Source organism: Rattus rattus, chromosome 12 (genome assembly GCF_011064425.1).
Source record: "Rattus rattus isolate New Zealand chromosome 12, Rrattus_CSIRO_v1, whole genome shotgun sequence".
NCBI classification, from domain to species: domain Eukaryota; kingdom Metazoa; phylum Chordata; class Mammalia; order Rodentia; family Muridae; genus Rattus; species Rattus rattus.
In genome coordinates this window covers 38124845-38147836 of record NC_046165.1, presented here as the reverse complement: position 1 = coordinate 38147836, position 22992 = coordinate 38124845, and the positions used below count along the sequence as shown (strand labels likewise).

The window sequence follows — 22992 nt, the reverse complement described above, 5'->3', positions numbered from 1 at the left end:
GTCATTGCAAAAAAGGAGAAAGGGGACACGAGAGACCACAGAGTGAGTTTAGAATTACAAGACCACCACCGTGGTGGTGGATGCAGTAGGTACGTGAAAGGAAAAGGGAATTGAAAAGTTTAAGTGAAACCACATAGGAAACAGCCTTGTAACTCACACATAATAATTTGCACTTTTATTCTAAGTACTCTAGAGTCCTTCAGTGGAAGGCACTGCTCTGCCTTAGCCCATCTTCACCATCCCATCAGCCTCCAGATTCTGCGTGGCGATGTGCATGTATCTAGGCGTTCACAGTGAACGAAACCCAGAAACGTTATGAAGAATAATAGCATATCTATACACGAAGCATAGTGACTGACAGAAAAGATGGATTTTTTTGCATAAATACTTTATTTATGAATTTCAAGAACCATAAGCTTACCCTTCGGTAAAATGCATGACCCTGGGGTTTTCCTTTTCATCAAACATTCTAATCTAGCAGACTCTCATTCTCTCATTTTCTACCTCTGTTTAATTTTTCCACTAGTTTATTTATTTATTCATGTTACATCCTGGTTGCAGGCCCTTCCCTCCTCTCCTCCCAGTCCCACTCTCACAAATTCCTTCCCCAATTCCCATCTCTTTCTCCTTAGAACAGGAGAAGACTTGGTGGGCATCACCCTGACCTGGGACATCAAGTTACAGCAGGACGTAAGTGCATCTTTCCCATAGCAGCAAGAGATATGGAGACTGAAGGCCACTTCTGGTAGCCAGGCAGGACTTCCAGTGGAGGGAGGTAGACATCAACCCAGCCAAAATTTTTCCTACCTACGGGGGTAAAGGTGGATTGCAGATTGAGGGATGGCCAACTTGACTGCCCCAACTTGAGAGTTATCCCCTGTGAGAGAGACAACCGGTGACCCTAGTAATGATAATCTGCTATGCTTGCAGACAGGAGCCTAGCACAACTGTCTCCTGAGAGGCTTCATCCACCATCTAATGGAAACAGATGCAGAGGCCCAAAGCCAAACATTAGGTGGTATTCAGAGAATCTTGTAGAAGAGCTGGGGATAGAATAGAACAAGCCAGAAGAGTCAAGGACACCACAAGAAGACCTACAGAGTCAACTAACCTGGGCCATTAGGGGCTAACAGACGGATTCACCAGCCAAAGAGCATTGCACGGGCTTCAAATTTGTTACAGGTGTGCCTCGTGGTCTTCATGTGAGTCCTCACAAAATTGGAACGGGGGCTGTTGCCTACCATTGGATCTCTTTCCCCTAGCTGGACTGCCCAGTCAGACCTCCCTGGGAACAGAAAGATGGAATGTAAGTAAAGCTAATGCCTTAGCATGCAAGCACGGGGACAAAAGACATCAGGCTCCTGGTGACTGTGTTGGAAACCTAAGTCAGGCTTTGCCTGATGCCCACCTACTCTGGGATCTCAATAAGAAAAAAGTATGAACTGATTCCCTCTACACATTCAGTGAAAACTTTAAGGCCAAGACCTTCAGAAAATGTGTATAATTGAAATTAGAATCTTAAAAACATGATGGAATTAAAAATGTGTCCCTTAGTGCAGATCCCAATCCCATTATACCAGTGACCAGGAGAATAGAATAGGAAGGTAGCAAATGCCAGCCCTCCTGGGGTAGAAGAAATCAGGCTCATGGACAAAGGCAGTGGTGGCTTTGAAACTCCAGCCTCCAGAACCATATGAGCATGGGTTTCTGTTATTGAAGCCACTCCATCTGAACACAGCAATGACAAACTATTGTAAGTTTAACTCTGTTTGTTATTTAAGCTAGTTTATTTTATTTCCTGGTACTTTCAACTCAGACACTTTTAGCTGAGGAAGGTGCCAGTGACAGACTCCAAGCAAAAAAGTGGTGTGAGCATCTGACACATTTATAAAAACATTACTGGTCATGATGGAGGACAGGACATGAAGAATGGAGCGAGAAGACAGTAGAAGAGTCTATCGCCCAAGTCTAGGTAAGGAACAAAAGTGAGATTCATGTCTTAACATGAAAAAGACCTCAGTTATATTTTTTATGGGTAAAGCCCAGCCAAGTAAAACAGTTTGTGTTTTTATAACTCCTCATTTCTTTTGCTTTAAAATCTCCATTATGTATGTGCCTAATTCCCATTCATATATATATATATATATATATATACACACACACACACATATATATATATATATATATATATATATATATATATATATATATATATATATATATATATTCTCTGAAATTTTAAATAAGACAATATTATTTTGTGGTTTTAAAAAGCAAAATTTACAGTGGCCAAATGACCAAACCCAATGGTTTAAAGAGAAAGGGTGAATATAGTTTCAGTTAGATGATTTTAAACTTGAGATCCTCCTGCCTCAGCCTCCCAGGTAGCTGGGATTACAGGCCTGTGCTATTAGGCCTGACTAAAATGCACCTTTTCTTCTTCTTCTTCTTCTTCTTCTTCTTCTTCTTCTTCTTCTTCTTCTTCTTCTTCTTCTTCTTCTTCTTCTTCTTCTTCTTCTTCCTCCTCCTCCTCCTCCTCCTCCTCCTCCTCCTCCTCCTTCTCCTTCTCCTTCTCCTTCTCCTTCTTCTTCTTCTCCCCCTCCTCCTTCTCCTTTTACTTCTTCCTATCATTATTATATCATAAAACATCCTAACTGCAGTTTCCCCTCCTTCCACTCCTCCCAGTTTCTGCTACTCCACTCATCTCCCCTAGATTCATTCCTCCTCTGTTTCCCTTCATAAAAGAACAATCGTCCTAGGGATATCAAACAAACATTATATAACAAGTTACACTAAGACTAGATACACTCATATCAGTAGGAGGGAAGGGGTCCCAAGAGCAGGTGAAAAAATCAGAAACACCCCCACTCCCACTGTTAGGAATCCTACAAAAACAGCAACCTACACAACCATAACATATTTGCAGAGGACCTAGTGCAGATCTATACACTCAGTGAACCCCTGTGGGCCCTCTTAGTTGTTTCTGTGAGATGTGTTCTCCTGGTGTTTTTGACCCTCTGGCTCCCTCTCTTTTGTGGACATTCCCAAGCTCCAAGGAGAGGAACCCATTGAAACTCTCCAATTTGGATTCTTTTTCATCCTAATGTTTGACTGTGACTCTCTGCATCTGCTCCCATCAGCTGTTGGAGGAAGCCTCTCTAATGACAATGGGATTAGGCACTGGTCTATGTGTACAGCAGAATATCATTAGAAATGATTGCATTGGTTGGAAGTGGTATCTTATACAAATGAAGACAGTATAAAAATGTCTACTATATTGTACACTCTAAGTCAGTCTCATCTGGATATCCTAACCACTTGACTCTCCATGCTTTATGTTCATTCATATGAAAGCATTTTTCCCACACCCCATTACCACCCTTGGTTCTTCTTTTTCTAATATAATGCATCTTGCTTGAGATGAATTTCGAACATGATAGCAACACCAAAAAAGTAGAGGAAGAAGAAGAAGAGGAAGAGGAGAATACAGAAAGAGGAAGAGGAGGAGAAAGAGAAGGGAAGGAGGAGAAGGAAGAGAAGGAGGAGAAGGAGGAGGAGGAGGAGAAGACAGACAGACAGACAAACAGACAGACAAATAGATCTTAAAGACATTTAGAAGCCACTCCATGCAAAGCCATTCTTTTAAATCATGTTTCAACCCCATGTATGCTGCCCCTACCCCAAATCTTCCTTTCACAAACTCCTAAAATTTGTACTGTGTGGAAACATACACATTCTTTCCACATCTGCCTGCACTGAAGTCGGCTTTTCAGGAGTCTGCTTCTTCTAGCTAATTATTATCTCCGGAAGTTTTGCTTTACTCTCTGTTTGCTGTTTCACTACACCAAGTGTGGTACTTTGTACATATTAATTATCCTACAGCTCCTTGGATATCTTGAGTTATTTCTTTCAGTAAACAAAACCACCTTACAACCTCCATTTCCCCAATCCACATCATTCAGCTCCTCTTGTTATGGAAAAGGCAGGTCTAGAAACTTTTAAAAGACATAAAGGCATTTCCTACAGGTAGTGCATGAATCTTCCATTTTCCAAATAAAACAATGCTTCTACATTACCAAGGGATCATGGGAAGGTCTCAAGTAACCTGTTCTATCTATGGTGACACAGAAATATCTCAGGAGGACAAGATCAAAAGTCAAGATAGTTAGAATTTGCAAGGTCCAAAAAGCAAAGGAAGGCTGGAACAGAGAGGTATAATTGGGAAGAAAACAGTATCAAAGTGTCTTTATAAAAAAAAATGTGTCCCAATAAAGATAGCCATCCAATCAATAGGTCAGGAAGACACAGCTAATGGACTTCACCACCAGAAGCCCTACTCAAAGGATCTTCTCTCAAATGAATAAGCAAGTGCCCCAAACACATTTAACCTACAGCTGGGTAGATGTATCACTCAGTAAATCTTCACTATGTCTGTGTTTCTAAATTGCAATGTAAGATATGATGACAACCATAAGTTAGAAAGCTGTGCATCTTGCCTACATGAAGCTTATGCTCTAGTGAGGGTTAGAAATGAGCAAACAATGCATTATGTCTTAGTTCGCTTTTTATATTGCTATAATAAAACATCGTGGCTAAAAACATCTTAAACAGTGAATATATTTCATCTTACAGCTTACATTCCATCATAAAAGAAAGTCAGGTCAGGAACTGAAGCAAAGATCATGGAATAGTGTTGCTTACTGGCTTGCTCCCCATGGCCTATTCAACCTGCTTCCTTTTTTAATCTAGGACCACCAGCCCACAGTGGCACTGCCCATGATGGACTGATCCCTCACATATCCACCATTGACTGATTAAATCTGATGGAGGCATTTTCTCAACGGTGGTTTTCTCTTCCTAGATGATCCTCACTTGTGTCAAAGTAATGAAAACCTGGGTAGCACATGTTATAGATGAGGGTATTATTCCCAAAGGTACAATATTCATACTGTAGTCTATGGAACTAGCAACTTTAAAGTATAGTTATATAACCTACAATATAAGTGGTTCCTTGAATGAAAAATATGGACTAAATTTTTTTGTGTCTCCCACCAGACTCCTATGTTCAGTTCCTGACACATATTGTGATGGTGTTTGGACATAGAGCCTGTGTGTAAGTAATTGAGGCTAGTTGAAGTTATAAAGGTGGGGTTGTCCACATAAAAAAGAGATACCATAGACATCATTCTCCCCCTATCATAAAAGGAAATAGTAATAAGTCTTGCAACTACGAGACAGCAGAGCCCTCACCAGACTCTGACATAGATGGAACATCATCTGCTGTAAACCTTTGGTATCCATGCAAGATCGTTTCTAGAGCCCTTTGCTTATGCCAGACTTGTATGTGATCAATTCTCTTATTTCAAATACCATAGTAGTTGTACATGAGCTACATGTACAACATGCCTTATACTTGAGATCATATCTAGATGACTCACAATATCTAATACAATCTAAATGCTATATAAATAACTGATTATTGCATTATTTAGAAAACAACAAGAAAAAAGCCCACATATATTCAGAACAAACACATATATTAAGTCTGTATATGGGTGGCACAACTATATATCTACTCTTGAGAATCATGAGAAAATACAGCTCACTAGAACTAGGGGAGGTAGTGATGGATAGATATAATCTCACTACATGGTATAAATATATGAAAAATTTAAAGAGTAAACTAAAATATTATTTTTAAAATGAACCTCTAAATAAAGAAATACCTTTTTTTTAAGTTACCAAGTCTATAGGATTTCATGATTGCAGTCCAAGTCCACAGAGAACTTTCCTAACACCTACTCCAAACTTAGGGGCTCACATAAGGCGTTCTATGAGAAAATGAAATGTAATATTAGACCTAAAAGATAGGTAAGAATTAACAGTTCAAAGGGAATATTGTGTGGGGCCTGGGAAATGTTAAACGACATGGTTTCCCAAAGAAAAGGAACTGGTACAAAAGGAGAAAGACACAGTTACAGTCTAAACTGAGTATGTGATGGAGCTGAGGGACACAGGCTGTGAGCAACATTAGCAAGGGCACGGTCACAAAAAGCCTTTCATAGACCTCCATAAGAAGCTTTATTCTGCAATCAAATGCTACAATATTCCTTCCTAATATATTCAAATTAATAACTGGAATTATTTGTTCTATGTAAAAGAGTTTGCAAACAATCTGGAAGGAAATTTCCACTTCTACAGCTTTTTAAACATTTGCTCAGCACCACATGGTTGGCACTCAGTGGTGTTTGCCTAATAAATGATTGGTTAGGAACTTTTTTCCAGATTGTGATTCTCGTCTGACAATCACAATGCACCTGTAATTCCAAATCACAAGGCTTTTCACAATGATGTCTTTCTGACCTTCAGAAATCATAGCAATCCTTAATCGTAAGAAAGTCCTTCTCTTTAGCAACCTTGATAAGAACTGGACACGGGAAGGTTTGGGTTATCTAAGACCCTCCTCTTGTACCTGTTATTCCTACTCTATCTAGGACAAAGCTGCACTGAACATTGAATTGAAACTCTCACCTCCAGTTTCCAGAGCATTGTGTGTAGTACAGGTCCTGCTACCATCTGATAATCCTTGGATGGCTTTCCCCCACTGCAACTTTACATTTTCATCCTTCTGGAAAACAGTAGCTAAACATCAGAGCATGAAATAATGGTTTGTTCGGGGGTCTCCTGAGCATGTCAGATCAAGTTCTTTTATTGTTGTTGTTTCCAGCCTTCAAATCGTTTTTTTCTGAGATCTGTAATAGGATTGCACCACATTTGCTCTTCAAGAAAAAAAAAAGCTAGGGAAAAAATAACTGATAGACCTTGACAGCCATCATCATGGGTATACCCCTCCAGCCAACCAAACGCAAGAGATAATAGTTATACTTTAACCTCAGGATAGGGCCCTGTTCCTCCTCTCTTCCCATAACACTAAGGTTGCAAACATTTTAGTGGTATGCTCAACAGGCCCTCGTCACAGCATTGAAGAAGATGAGGTGTTTGTTTTCTAGAACATATATTTGGAATAGGCTCAGAGTGATAAAACTGAGAATAGGAATAAGACACAACAACCCCAGGAAGCAAATCCTAAATCCCTACTCCACACATTGGGCACAGAACTGACTGTAAGCCGTCATCCAGAAATCATCTGGAGGGCAGATGTCCCTGTGATCAATAAGGTTTAGGTAGCCTAATCAAAAATAGCTAGCATGAGGGGTTGGGGATTTAGCTCAGTGGTAGAGCGCTTGCCTAGGAAGCGCAAGGCCCTGGGTTCAAGGGTCGGTCCCCAGCTCTGAAAAAAAAAAAAAAAAAAAAAAAAAAAGAAAGAAAGAAAGAAAGAAAGAAAGAAAGAAAGAAAGGAAGGAAGGAAGAAAGAAAAATAGCTAGCATGGAACTCAAGAGATTCTTCTGAGAAAGCAAGAACAGGATCATTTAAGTTGGCTATCACTCTGGAGGAAGAGCCATGGTGTAGACCCCAAAAGTCAACTCACCTGAACTCTGCAGAAAGGTTGGGCCTCTTCAGTCACTGAATTACTTTACCATAGAATTCCTACTGAACACCTGTCCTACAAGAGTAGCTGTAAATACCTCCGCCACAGTATTCCCATACAGTATAGATATCAGTATAGTACTCTTCTTTCCTCTTGATCAGCCATCAGTCCCCAGAAGAACCACCTCTTCATCCCTGCTGTCTCTTCTCTACTTATCTATTAGGTCCCTGGAAATAGTTCCAAAGACTTGCTTATATGCGAGTTTGCTAGTAAATGCAGTTAGGATCACTATATGCAAGTAAATAAAAATGAAGTTTTTAAGGCAGAAAAAAACTGAGTTGAAGTGGGATATATGGCAGCAAAAATAGACCTTACCAGAAACTAAGATATTAGTTGTGAGCCCGCAGCAGCAACACTCACTGCATCTAAGAAATTCTTGGGCTGTGAGGGACATGGACGTTACTCTCCTAATGTGAGGAACAAGCAAACATGTAGAGCTGGCCTGCCTTAAAATGACTTACTTGATTTGCTTTCCCTCTTCACGTAGGTCAGCATCCCCCTGCCTCATCCCTCCCAAACTCTGATGCCCCAGGAGGATTCCCGCTTCTCCTCTTCTGAAAGTGTCAGAATAAGGCAGGCTGTTTAAGCTTAGGGTATGGTAATTTCAGAGTTGGCAGAGTTTTGATATGTTTGTGTGAATGGTTTTTAGAGAGGGGGATTTCTAATACTTGATTCTAATTCCTCTTGCTGGCTTTAATTGTGAATGCACACTATTTCAGCTACATTTGGGTTGGATCAATTTTTGTCCATCATCCAAGAAGCCCTGCAGCAATTGTTTCTATGGGGAAATGTATGCAGTCTAAACACAGCTGAAAGGAAGCTTTGGAGCGATGCCCAGGTAGGGAATGCACACAGGTAACAAGGAAATGAGTCTGGATGCTACACTCATCAAAGCATTCAACTGCTCACAAGGAGGGCAAAAGCCTGGGAAGAGCTGAGGTTGCCTTTCAGTGTGCCTTGCTTTGGAAACTCACACTGTAACACCAAAATACTGTTCTCATCAATTTGTTCCCAGCAAATACATCCAGTACCACATACTCTAAAATACCAGGTAGGCTCTGTCAGGAGATCACACATTTTAATGGAATCGCACTTCACGTCTGGAACAAGTGCATCTTGCCCAGACAGATCAGCTGTCATTACAAATAGGATCTGGTCTGTCCCCAGCATTATCCCTGTTTTACCGAAAGGAAACTGGCATGGGATGCTTAAGTGACTTTAGCCCCAAACTAAAGATCAGGCTGAAGCAGCAAGCAGCTGGTGATCAGTCGTCTACAACCCTGCAAGGGCTGGCCCTGGCTCTGATCCCCAGCCTGGACCGCTCCCAGCTGCAAGGTCTGAAATGCCTCTTTACTGCTCCTTGGCTCCTTTTACTATAAAACGAGCCGAAAACAATCTTTCCCAAGAAAATTCAATATTCATCGTCTAATCAAAGTAGAAGGCCCCAGCATCCCTCAAGAAGGACCCAGAAGTTGGCGGTTTCTGAGGCGAGTCCCAAATTCCTCCCCTAAGGGGTCAGGATTTTTCAGGTCTGGGCTCTTCTTGTTCTTTTGACAGTGACATTAATAATTGTACTAGCTCTCCCCTGGCAGGACTGCACCACAGAGTAAAGCCTAGAGTAGGAGCTGTGCCCAGTGCAATAATACCAGTTAAATAAGTATGTTCATTACCTCCCAACAGTCAAGGAGTTTAAAATCCGTCAATTCATCCCACATGAGGGAGATTATGTGATTTACATGTTAAAGTGCCCCTGTGGTTTGATTTGCATAGCAAAGACTTTGGGGGCACAGAAACAAAGCATCCGCATGCATGACAAGAAGACTATTAGCATAGAGAGAGCAGGTTTTTCGACAGCCCAGTCTGGCAAACAATGCCGCACCTTCTCTGCTCGCCCGAGTTTATAGGATTTGACAGTTGCTCATCTAAGGGAGGAGAAGGTTAGAGAGTTGGGGTGGAATAAGGTTCACTAGATTGCCTGCCTGCCTTAAGCACAATAATTTGTCTTTTATGAAGACTTTCCCTCCTCTTGTCACCTTTATCGTTTATTTCTGATATTCATTCACAGACATCGTTTGCCCCACAAGGTACAAGAACATAACTGTTTCTGAATGCTGCAGTGTTCAAGGCACAAGATCTTAGCCTGCGAGATTGGGAGTCTGTGGCTTTCATATCTCAGAACCAAAAACTGGACTAAGAACACAGTAAAAGCAATACAGAGTGTGTATAAGGGGAGAAAAAAGAATGCGAAGAAACTCCTGAGCGCGCTAATGAGCTCGGAAAACGCATACCTTCATGAGTGTTAGGCTATAAGTCTCCTGACTTGCCATTTTCATAGCATGGGCAACCTTCTCTCCAGCCTGTGTTCTATGGGGCTTTTCCTCGTGCGTGCTCTTTCTAATTTTTTTTTCTTTTTTTTCCGGAGCTGGGGACCGAACCCAGGGCCTTGCGCTTCCTAGGCAAGCGCTCTACCACTGAGCTAAATCCCCAAACCCTGTACTCTTTCTTACAGGAGGTCAAGGAAGAGAGTGATTTCCAGTCATATTCCTTGAACTTGCTTCTTTCCTATGTTAATCCTGATGTCTTTCTCCTGTCCCTATCCTCCAGCCATTAGAGAATTCAGGCAGTGGCTCTGCCCTCCTCGGCCCCAGATGCTCAAGACACAGGTGCAGGCCTGTGTAACCTTCCCCAAACATCCTGGGGCTCTCAGGGTCTCTCAGCTCCCAGGATGAAAGCGTTTATGGCTCACCCGACTAGGCTGGCCTCCAAAAAAAATGGGGAACCAGTTTTGTTTTTCATCTCCTCCCAGTCATCAGGAGACCAGCCAGTCATCCTGGAATTGCTCTTGAGTGACTCATAATGGTGGAATAACCAACTCAAGTCTTACAGAGCTGGTCATGTGGCTAGATATACTTCCTGACATGGAGTTCTCCTCAGGAGACAAGGTTAGCCCACGAAGCACAGAATCAGAACAAATAGAGGTTGGGGATGTCCTGAAAGGGCCTTTCCATCGGTCATGGTATCTTGAAAGTGTTATGTCAGAAATATAGAATACATTATGTGTTTCTCTGAAGCTATAATGTATTAAATAACAACAAACACACAAGCTAGAGCAATTTCAGCTGCAGTCTTGTGCTACATATCCCTGTTTTCCTTGGTAACAATTTTAATTGCTAATGTTAATTCTCAGATCACATATTGTGCATCACATAGTAAATCTGTATGTATGTACGTACGTATGTATGTATGTATATGAGTGTGTGTGTATCTAAGTTACAGAATGTCAGTAGAGGATTAAAGGGGAAAGAACGAATTTTCACAAAGCTCTGAGAGGCAAAGCTGGAAATCTGACACTATGCAGAATCTGTATTGGTCAGATAACAAACCTAAACAGGTTCTGTTAACCTTCAAAGCTGAGTCCAGCTCCAATGACAAAAGGGAGGGGCTGGTGCTAGATAAAGAAAGAGACAGACAGATTGAAAGCAGGTACAGATGGGAAAACAGGAATATGGATGGACCATAGTTGAGTAGGCCTGTCAACAAGGAACAAGCTAAGCAGACCTTAGGAGACTGGGGAATTCTCAGTTTGGGGATCCATCCCTTAACACTCCCACCAGGTATTCAGATGACAGGTGAGTGGGGACCAGTGTCACCACTGAGCTAAGTGTCTACTTCTTTGTGCAGTCCAGGTGAGAGAATTGCAACCCTTTCTTTGTCTGCTGTGCTTAATGATCCTTTGGGCCTAGTTTACCTGACATATGCCCGTGTGTTCTCATAGTCCCAATTCACACAAATAAATTTACAGAATGCCACATTCCTTTATCCTGTCACAAGTGTCATTAATTAGCCTCTGCCCTGAAGATAGTTCCACACAGGTAGAACCAGACAGATGTTGCTCTTCATTTCCCCGTCCAGATGCAGAATCATTGTCTTCAAAGTGAGGTCACACTCTGGTTGTACAATGGAATCTCGAAGGGCAAGGCACAGTCTAAAAGGAACTACTGTTGGACTAAGGAACTACTATGGACTAAGTTAGGTCATATTAGATCAGGGCACAGCCTGACTTCAGCACTTCTTAGTTATTTTATTCTGGGGTACCTAGGCTCTCAATCTAATTCTCTTTTAAATCAATTCATGGCAACTAGACATACCAAAATGACTTATTTCTACCCATTTCCTAATCTCTTAAAGTAGCAGCTATTGAAAAGACTTGGTAGAACTTTGAAGAGTTGTATTATGTCAAAGATTCGCTCCTTGTCCATCCTCACACCAGTTCTCTGAGCTTTCTCCTTAACTAGGCCCCAGAGTGGAGTTGGCCTCTCCATCACTCAGTTGAGTCAGGATTCCTCTTCTTCTATATCTGATCAAACTGGTTATCTTTGCCCGTGCTCAGCAAGAATCCTGTATGTTTAGTCAGGAACACCCTGTCCTTCTCCCTGAGGCTTTCTCTCAGTAATGTCCTACTTATCTCTCCATCCTGCTCCTTTCTCTGAATTCCTTCTCTCCCTTACTGTGTTCAGAGTTGAGCCTGGTGTATCTCTTCCACTGTAAAACTAACTCCCTTTCCTAGTTCTCTGCACCTACTGTGAACAAAATCTATTTGATTGACCATGTATTGCAATTTTTTTTAATTTTTGGGTTCTTATTTTTAAATATTTTTTTTTACTTTGGAGAATTTGAAAGTATATACATGAAATATGATCGTATATCGTCCTCCGGCTTCCACTGTAATCCCCTAATATGCTTTCCTCTCAATTTCATGCTTTTTTTCCTCTGATAACCCACTAAGCACAGGTAACATGCTTATATCTGCATGACTGTGGATCCATCAGCTGTAACATGGGAAACCTATCTATAGTCACATCTTCAATGAAGAATGACTCTCTCTACTCACCAAAATCCTCTGCTCCTCAGTATAGTAAGGAGCCTAGAGATGCCTTACCCCATCTATCAGGGTATTGGGGCTGTTGGGATCATGTGTAGGTCTTCATGTAACCACATGTGGACAGCGAAGCTTCATTTTACAGTAGACATTAGTCAGTGAAGAGAGAGTTATCTGGCCAAAGTGCTGAGGATAAAGGATTTGAGTGTTCAGCCCTAATGGTACATTAATTTCACCTCCACCATGTCTCAGGAAAGATCACAGAAGATGAGGTTCAGGGATGTAAGAACAGGAGAATGAGGAGGAAAGTATAGAACTGTGTCATCTGGATACAATGAAGTCCCGATTTTCCCACTTTCATTACCTTGGACTGGTCACTTAATTTCTCTGCAACCTGGTTTCCTCTTCTCTACAAAGAAGCTTCTATGACTCTGTTTAGTCTTAGCATAAAAAAATTAATAGGAGAGTTTAATGGACAGTAATATCATGCAAAGTCGACCACTTTGAAAGGAGGTGGGTGAAGGCCAAGGTAAATGCAGCAGAAATCCTTTCAGTGCTTTGTCATCCATCACTTTAAGCATATGTCACTAAATCTGAGCCAGTCCCTAAGTTTTTTAAAAAAAAAGGAAACCAACAAATGTTCCTTAGGACTGTTATGAGAGTTAAATGCAGGGTTCACAAAAAGTACTTTTGCAAATTATAAATGTAACACATTGTTACTAATGTGTTAATTTAGATGAGATTTAAATTACAAGTATTAACAGCAGATGCAATGAAACATCCCTCTAATTCATTGATTTCCAGAGGAGGAAACTGAGAGGGTCTGCCTTCAATGGGATTCGGCCCTGTCTGGAAATATTTTTGATTATTACAATAGGAAGGTGGTATTTCAGAGGAAAGGCAAGAGTTACTACTGGAATCCACTGATAAGTTGTAGCCAGGGATGCTCCTAAATTTCTATGTGACACAAGAATTACCCTGCTTAATGGTAAAGCTACTACTCAAAACTCAGCCTAAGGACAGGAGCTGTAGCCCAGTTGGTGGAGTCCTTACTTAGAATGCACAAAATCTTCATTATGTTCTCTAGCATGGCATAAAGTCTGGTGTATAGGTACACTCCTATAATCCTAGCAGTCTCATCTATGGATGAGGTCAACTTCAAGGTACATAGCAGATGTGAGGCTAGCCTGAACTGCTTGAGACCATACCTTCAAAAAAAATCATGCTAAATAATGACTGGGTTTTCCCAAGGAGTATGACAAGTCCACTCTAGGCAGATAGCTGAATAATTAGACTGTCAGAATCTTCCACAGCCTGGATAGAGCTCCAGCCAAAAACATCTTCCCTTAGAGATATTTATCACCAAGCTCTTGGCTACTGGAGTGTGGATAGAGACTGTACGATGAACAGAGGTCCCCGAAACACATGTGCAAATTGAAAGGGCCATTGTGCTTAAGTGGATGGTGGGAGTTGGAAATGGAATGTGTGAAGAATATCTCGATGTGTCATCTGTCACATGCTGCTAGCTCGCAGAATGTGTGTGTATTTCATTTCCAAGCACACAGGATGTAGCTGTAAAGATTAACCTTTCTGGAAATCTGCAAAGCCGAAGCGGTGCTAGGAATACCCAAGGTATGGGGATAAAATGCCCGCTATAATAGATATTGCTTTTAGCTACCTCTTTAAAAAAGTGTTGGCTCACTAACTGGGTATCCTGTATTATGAGGCATGACTGTTGCTGTGGGTGTCTGAGAGCCGTGGCTCTGGAAACACAGCTTGTGAGGCAAGGTGTTCACTGTGTGTGATTCAGTTAAGCCTTTTCGTGGGTTGATAGTCTCCGTCTCCTACTTGTTCTGTTCCTGAGACGTGACAAACAGATTCAGAAGCAAGAAGCACTTATTTCACATTTAAATAACAATGCTTTGTTCAAAAGGGGGAAAAAATCCTTTAAACTCATTGATATTATGTCTGAGTGTAACCTGTGAGGAGGATGTCACAATAAATGCAGCAACAAGGTTGCAAGAAATAACAATGCTTTGAAGAGAGGATGGAAACTCACAACCTGTAAGTTATTCAAACTCACACCCCGAAGCCTGAAAGTACAGCTGTTGCCCCTCTATATTTTCTCTCAAATCTGATATTTTCATATGCCATGCAATACGAATATGTTCTATAAAGGAATTGGTAGGGGGTGGCGTTACAAGGCTTGGTTGTACGGATGTGATTTGTGTGGTTCATACATTTTTCTATCCCAAGTCTGGGGTTAAGGTCTTCGAATCCTGATATCTCTTGACAGGAGCAGGGAGTCTGCTCTTTGCTGTAGGGGCACAGGCAGGGACTCTCTCTGCTGAGATAAGAGCCTGGCAGTGCCCTAGCACAGCAGAGGTGAAGCCCTTTAAAACACAGAGTCCAGGCTTAATGGCTTTCCGGTGAACAGAGGTTACTGTTCCAAAGAGCCCAGTGAGGTGGCATTGATAACACCTACAGAAACCTTGGTTTTGTATCGGGTCAGCAATTACAGTCGCTTTGTAAGAAAGTCTATGTAGATAATATTCCAGACGTTCCCTGTGTCTGAATACAAGTTTGGCACTTTTGAAAATGCTATGAAATGTGTCAGGTCACCATAGTGCAATTTTTTAAATTACTATTACAATGAACTAAGTGGCCCCTCACAGGATTTACCCTTTGTTCAACATTGTTCTTATAATTAAAGGATAAAACCATTTGACAAAAATCTTAGAAATAATTTAAGTTCTAGAAGAATCCAACTACTGAGGGCCTGGTTTGGTTGTTGTTGTTGTTGTTGTTGTTGTTGTTGTTGTTGTTCTTTTGTCCATGTACTTTCCTTAAGACCCAAATGAACTCTAAAATTTTCTAATTAAGAATCCATTGTAAGAAATTCTTGAAAAGTATTATTCTCATTTCATTGTCAAACACATGTGTATGTGTACACACACACACACACACACACACACATATTCTTTATAGAGTTCTTGTCTGGGGTTTCTAGTAAAGGACAATCCTAGCTTGAGGAACTGGCTTTTTAGATTGATATAGGTATGAGCTCCCTTTTCACATCTATAGATTATTGCTATTCAGGACATGTTATTTGAGCTCAGAAAACTAATGGCTGCAGGCAAAAACATGAAGAGATTATTCTTTAAAATCTGGCAATGGTTGGGATGAAAGAGGAAGTAGTTCCTGGTTTACAGAAAGTAAAATAAACTGCCAAGGATCTTTCTATAAACAACTGAAGCTTCCACATGGTGGGTGACTTAAGCTAGGTGACCCTGCTTAAACACTTGGCACTGTAGAGCCTGAAAGCCTTCTGTCCTGCCAGGATCCTCAAACTATCAAAGCCAAAGAGAGAGAAATCATCTAACTAAAAGCAATGCTTTTCCAAAACGATTCCCAGAACCTCTGTATGCTTCAAGAAGAATGGGTTTGATGGTCTTTTCCTCTGACATAACAAGGAAATGGAGAGTTTCACTGGTGGAGCAGCGAGGTTAAGGCAAGCTCCCTAGGTCTTGGGCCAGCACTCACAAGACTTCACTTGTGCTCTGGAATAGAATGGGTGCTCCGAAGCAAGCAATCAGCGAACATTCCTGTGATGTTGGTCTAGGGTCAGAAGAAAACAACAACAACAATAGCAGAGACCACACCATCCCAGAACAGATTGCCTCATCCTTATTTAAGTTTTATATGGAAAATAACTACCAATGTGCCACTTTCCAATTGGAGTAAACAACTCTAAGAAACAAGGAAAAGGCAAGAAGATATATAATTACTCTTCTTCTTTTTCCTGTAGATTTACCCTATAGAGTTCCCTTTCTTCCTGAGACCTAAAATTTTCATATGGATTTATTTAACTAAAAGATTCATTTAAAAATAAATATTCTGAGATACTCAGATACCCTTGTTTTGTTTCCCCTGACATGAAATCCATGCTTTACTTAGAATCTCCTGGTGAAATGTTTAAGGTCAAACAATGTTTGGCAATTTTTTTTTTTGATGCTTATGAGGAAAGTCATGCCTCTACACCATTTTTTTTCCATTTTTTTCCCTCATAAGAAATTCCATATCTGAACAAGCCACTTTAAAAATAAGCAAAGCTCTGTGGGTAACTGGTCTTAGATAAGAATCCTCTTTGTTTCAGTGTTAATTTGTGTTGTTTTCCAGCCATAGTGCTACATACATACACACACACACACACACACACACACACACACACACACACACACACACACCAATGGAAAACACCAACAAAATAGGAAATCTATCTTTCAAATGCCCCAGAAAGTTCCTTTTCAACATGAATATTCATATGATCTGCTTGTGTCCTGTTGACTCTAATCCTAATAAATTTGATTGGGAACAGATGCTGTTGCAAAAAAAATAAAAAGAAAAGAAAAGCAAAAAGAAAAAACAAACAAAAAACGCAATACTTTAATCAAAATCTTCTTTTAGATCACTCAGACATAAACACCTATAGATAAACACAGAACTAAGGTAATAAAATACAAAAACATAGAACAATTCAGAAATAGCTTATTGGAATGTGCTTTATTTTCTAGAAATAGAAGCAACAAATATTGCCAAAAATTGATTGGAAATTGATTAGAAGATTCTATAACCTAAATCAAATAGGAAATTATGGCAAAATAGGGACTTTTCCAAGACTAGTGATATTTGTTTTTTCATTCAGTAGTGTGTGTGTGTGTGTGTGTGTGTGTGTGTGTATGTCTGTGTGTGTGTGTGTGTGTGTGTGTGTGTGTGTATGAAAACATTAATTAATGTCATTTGTTTTAGTACATGTTTGCTTTTGTTTCGTATATAAGGACACAAAAGAATTCAAACTCACATAGTTCCATGAAAATATGTAATATTCGATACATTGTTTAATAGCAAATGGCAGGCAAAACACTTGGCGAAGATAACCAAATAAAATGATGCATTTTAAAGTTTTGATTAAACAGTGACACCCATGACCCAAGCAGAGAGCTTCTTCTTGAGAAGCCAGTGGGGCACAGCACAGACTCTTTTCACTGAGATAAGAGCCTGGCAGAGCAGTAGCACAGTGTAGATAAAAACCTTTCTAAATCACAGGGCTCAGAGCTTAGACATAATGGTTAGAAGGTGAAGGGGTCACTGCTCCTGAGAGCTCAAAGAGGTAGCACTGACAATGTCTACAGAACTCTCAGCTTTGTAATATGTTAGTATTTATAGTTTCTGTAAGAACTAACTGATTATAATCTATGTAGTTAACATCCTGGAATTTTCTCTTCTGTCTAAGTCTACTGAATTGGCCAACACAGAGATTGTTGAAAGGTTTCATTCAAATTAGTGTGCTACACTCAGACTGTTTGGATGGATGTCTATCCAAAACTAATCAGTATTAAAACCAGGAGATGTTAATGGACCTAAAATGAGTAAGATGTAAGCATATTTGGATCAAGCTATCAGGTACTTGAATGGCATTAGTTACGAGACATCTGAGATGGCTATTGGTTGTCAAATTGACTATATCTGGAATGAACTACAATCTAGAAATGGAGGTCACATCTGTGATCCAGATCTCAAAGCAGGAAGATACACCTTTAATCTTGGCCACGCCTTCTGCTGGAAACCCGTATAAGAACAATGGAAGAAAGAAGGTTTTGTTCTTTGATTGCTTGCCCTGGCCCTGCTAGGACAACCATTCCTTCGCTGACTCTTAGATTTTATGTTCACAGCTAAATACTGTTGGACTAGTTGGCCTGCAGCCTGTAGGACATGCCCATTAATTCCATATGCATGGGGAGATCCATACAGCAACTTCTGTGACTCCAGAGAATCCTCACTGATACAAAGTCTAACAGGGGACGTTTAAAATGTGCTCTGCTATGAGAAGGATTTAAAGAGAGACCAAAGGTCAAAGTCAACTGTCCTGGACAGGATTCATCTGCTTCAGAACCTCAGAGATGTATCTCAGCTTTGCTTCCTATAACAACCCACCTTCTTTATATTAAAAACAACCTAAAGGGGTTAGAGATCTTGATATCCAGTCATGAGGACTTGTGATCCCAGCAACCTAGTAACAAGTCAGAAATAGTCTCGTGGACATCTGCAATCCCAACACTGAAGCAGGCAAAGGAGAGGAAGGTGGATGCAGTTTGCTGGCTCCCAGCATAGCCAACTAATGCAAACCCTGGGTTTAGGAAGAAATTCTGCCTCAAAGGAGTAAGGTGAAGAGTCATAGAGGGGAAACCCAGACAACCTCCTTGGACCTCTACATATACACTCAGGTATGAACACCCGTGTACACATGCATACATGTACATTACCCCCTCACACACACAAATCTTAAATTTTGTGGTCCTGGGGGAAAAAACAGATTTTAAAACTTAAAAAAGGTGGGAAATAATCAAAGAGAGACATCATATCTTACCCAAAAAAACTTTTCATTTGTTAATACTATAATACTTGAGAAGTGGTAATAATATAAGGTTAAAAGTATTTCCAGATCTAGTCTTGATAGGGATCTGTCCCATTAAAGTATTTGTAAAAGTAATGGTTATTAGAGCCAGATTTATGTGGAAGCAAATTGAACCACAGAAGTTATTTTTTCAGAGATAAAAAGACATCTAAGGTATCTGGCACAACTTTCTTATTTACAGATTAAAAAAAAACAGCGATTTACTTGAAGAAGACAAATGTTTGCTCTAAGTTCACATGGTGAGTTACTGCAAGCAGGTAGGCTTGAGAGTGAAGTGCTCTAGATTGTGTGGCTGTGTGTGTGTCCATCTTCCCCATTGGTGTGGTATGACCATAAGTATGTTTCTCATTGTCTTTGTTTCTCTTTCTTTTTTATGGACTGAGAAGGTTGTATTTATATCTTTAAATATACATCTGTCATGGTTTGAATATGATTGGCCCAGGGAGTGGTACTATTTGGAGGAGTGTCCTTGTTGAAATAGGTGTGTCACTGTGGGTCTGGACTTTAAGATCCTAGTCCTAGCTGCTTGGATATCTAGCTAGGAGTCTTAAGATGAAGATGTAGAACACTTGGTTTCTCCTGCACCTGCCTGGCTGAATGCTACCTTGCTACTGCCTTGATAATAATGAACTGATCCTCTGAACCTGTAAATCGGCCCCAATTAAATGTTGTCTTTATAAGACTTGCCTTGGTCATGGTGTCTGTTCACAGCAGTAAAACCCTAAGATAGAAGTTGGTACCAGGGACTGGGATATTTCTCTGGTAGGCCTGATTATGTTTTTGTTTGAAAGAATGTCAATTTGGGGACTTTGGGTTTGGAAAGCATGGGAATGATTTAAGTGGGGCTTAGTAGGTGATCCTAGAAAGAATATGGAAGACTTTGTTGCTGTGAGTTATTTGAACTGTGCTGACCTGGCCCAAGGGGATTCAGTGGAGATGAATTTCAGTATGTGATTTAGAGACTGTTTTTGGTGAAGAATGTGGGTGCTTTTTGCCATTGTCGGGAGAGTCTGCCTGAGGCTAAGGTGAAGAGATTTAGATTAAGTGCTTTAAAAAAGGAAGTCTCAAAATCGTCTGGTGTAAATTCTGTTGTGTTGGTTACTAAAGTTTACTCATATAAAGAGCATTTTAATGTAAAGGAGCAAGCTGAGAAAGGAAAAATATAAAATATATGGTTAAAGTACTAAAGGAGCATCCAGAAGAAAAATGAAGCTGAATCCTGTGTTTGAGGATATTAAATTGAATTAAGGGAATGGTGACCTTGGGGCAAGACCACACCCAGCTAAATTTAGGTCCAGGCATGGTAATACAAGTCTTTAATCCCAGGAGGCAAAGACAAGCAGATTTTTGAGTTAAGGTCAGCCTGGAACAGAGCAAGTTCTAAGTAAAGAAAAACTTAAATTTAGGCTTGGTGGAGCATACCTTTAATTCCAGTGCTTAGGAGACAGGCATGTAGATCTGTGAATTCAATGTCAGTCTACAGGGCAAGTTCCAGGACAATCAAGCTTAGGCAGGGAGGGACCTGGAAAACAGAAAGCTAGTGATAATGTAATAGAACAAGAAACCATGGTTCGGCCCCAGAAAGCACAGAACTTGGCAGCTTTGGCCACGTCTCTCTGGTTTTAAGAGTCCAGAATAGAATGGACTACTGGGACAATTGATGCTTGTTAGCTGAAGCTAAGAAATTAGTGCTGATCAAGAAGAGCCCACATCACTGAGGTGAAATCTTCTGGGAAGTGTTTTCTGAGGGTACAAGGAAGCTGTGTTCCAGAGACAGGCCAAGATTGTACCTCCTGCAGCAGCTGGACATGGTAATGTGTAAGAGTCACCCAGGTGGTACTGGTTTTGAAGACATGAAGGGGTCATGAAGAACAGCTGAGGCATCGTGGCACAGTGAGAGGCAATAGAAGGCCATTGGTAAAAGTGCAGCCTCAGTTGTAGTTGATAGCCCAGGAATGAAGGGGTCATGCAAAGGATTTGAGGGTTGGCACCATGGAGAGAGCATATTGAAGGCTATTGATGAAGCCTAGTTGCAGCAGAAGACCCCAGTGTATTGGAGATGCTAGTAGCATGGGCTGATCACCTAGAACAGCAGCAGTGGAGTGGATCAACCTGAGCTTAGTGTACTACAGAGTGCAGAGCTGGAGATGTGATGCCGGCCCTTTGGAGGAGCCCAGAAGATCATGAGTAGATCCCAGACATTGAAACAAGAAGCTATAACATTGACATGGCCTTGGAGACCTCAAGATTTTTTTGAGGTGCGAGAGCCATAGGATAGCTCCTGAGGAATGCTGCTAACAGGGAGTAGAACCAGTCCAGGAAAACAAGTTTGTTGCAGTCAACAAAGACGAAAAAGGAGTTAGAGATCTGAAAACTTCTTTGATATCAGACATGGAGATGCAGAGTTTGGAGTTTGCCCAGCTGGTTGCCTGTCTTGATTTGGGGATTACAGTTAAGTGATTGGCTAGATCTCAGAAGAGACTTTGGAATTTGGACTTTTAACATTGTTGATACTGCTATACACTATGGGGTCTTTGGAAGTTGGATTAAGTGTATTTTTTAAATTGTGCTACGGCTAGATATAGTCCCCATAAATTCATGTGTTTGAACAAACCTATGGGGGCCACAAAGTAAAATGTCATGGTTTGAATATGCTTGGTCCAGGGAGTGGCACTATTTGGAGGCTTGGAATAAGTTGGAATATGTTGGAATAAGTGTGTCACTATGAGTCTGGGCTTTAAGATCCCTATCCTAGCTGCTTGGAAGTCAGTATTTGGCTAGCAGTCTTCAAATGAAGATGCAGAACTCTCGGTTTCTCATGCACCATGCCTTCCTAGATGCTACCATGTTCCTGCCTTGACAATATTAGACTGAACCTTTGAACTTGTAGACCAGTCCCAATTAAATGTTGTCCTTAAAAGATTTGCCTTGGTCATGGTGTCTCTTCACAGCAGTAAAACCCTAACTAAGAAAAACGTGTGTGTGTGTGTGTGTGTGTGTGTGTGTGTGTGTGTGTGTATGTGTATGTGTGTACACACACACACACACACACACACACACACACATAAATCAACCATTAAAGAAAAAGAAACCATGAATTTGAGAGAAAGCAAAAGGGGAATGCATGGAAGCAGATGGAGGGAGAAAAGAGAAGGTAGAAGGTTATGTAATTGTAATTTCAAGAGGTAAAAAATATTATTATAAGATACACGATTTCATGTTGTCCTTGTTTTTAATAGCTGAGTAATTTTTCATTGTGTAAGCAAACCACATTTTCTTTATCCACTGTTAAGTTCAATTTTCTGAGAAACTACCAAGTTGGTTTCTAAAGTGGTTGTCCAAGTTTATACTCCCACCAGCAATGTAGGAGAATTCACCTTGATACTTAATTTTTTTAAATCATATTAATTCTCCTGGTATACCTTACTTTAAAAAATATTTACTTTCATTTTCAATTATGTGTACATGTGTGCATATATATGCACCTTTGAGTGTAGGTCCCTACAGAGTGCAGAAGTGGGCTTTGGATTCCGTGGAGCCAGGCTGATAAGTGGTTGAGCTGCACCCAATGAGGATTCTGGGAATCAAACTCCAGTCCTCTGGAACAGCAATTTGTACTCTTAACCACTGAAACATCCTTCCAGGCCCTTGGACTTAATTTTTTATGTAAAGTTTATTGTAATACTTACCTGGCAGAAGATAGATGATCATGTAGGTGTTTTTCCCATGCCAAGACTTACTCATTGCATTCCAGGATGTGATGACCCCTGGTATTTCCTCTAATGGGGGAAATTCAACTGTATAATTTGTGGTAGTGGAAAGACTGCATTCAAGGCCTCCCTGAAGGAAAAACAAACAAACAAACAAACAAAGATTATTCAATGAAGTTTTTGTCAAACTGTTCTCTTTAATGAAAGTATGGAACTGAATTAGTGACTAAAGTTGGTCTAATTACCCCTAACTTTCAACACGATGGACCAAAATAAACATGCTCATTTTCCTGAAGAGCTATCAATGTGTCCGTTCACTCCTGAGGTTGCCAATGTTCTATAAGCGACAGTGCACTTTACTGATAAATTGCAAAGCCT

The 22992-nt window shown here is 40.6% G+C and overlaps 1 non-coding gene across 1 annotated transcript; it reads left to right on the top strand.

Annotated features, from left to right (window-relative positions):
- Positions 1-22585: 22585 nt before the first annotated feature.
- On the top strand, positions 22586-22746 carry LOC116914197. Its single transcript, XR_004389732.1, has one exon. It is a non-coding gene; the product is annotated as a U1 spliceosomal RNA (small nuclear RNA).
- Positions 22747-22992: the final 246 nt, after the last annotated feature.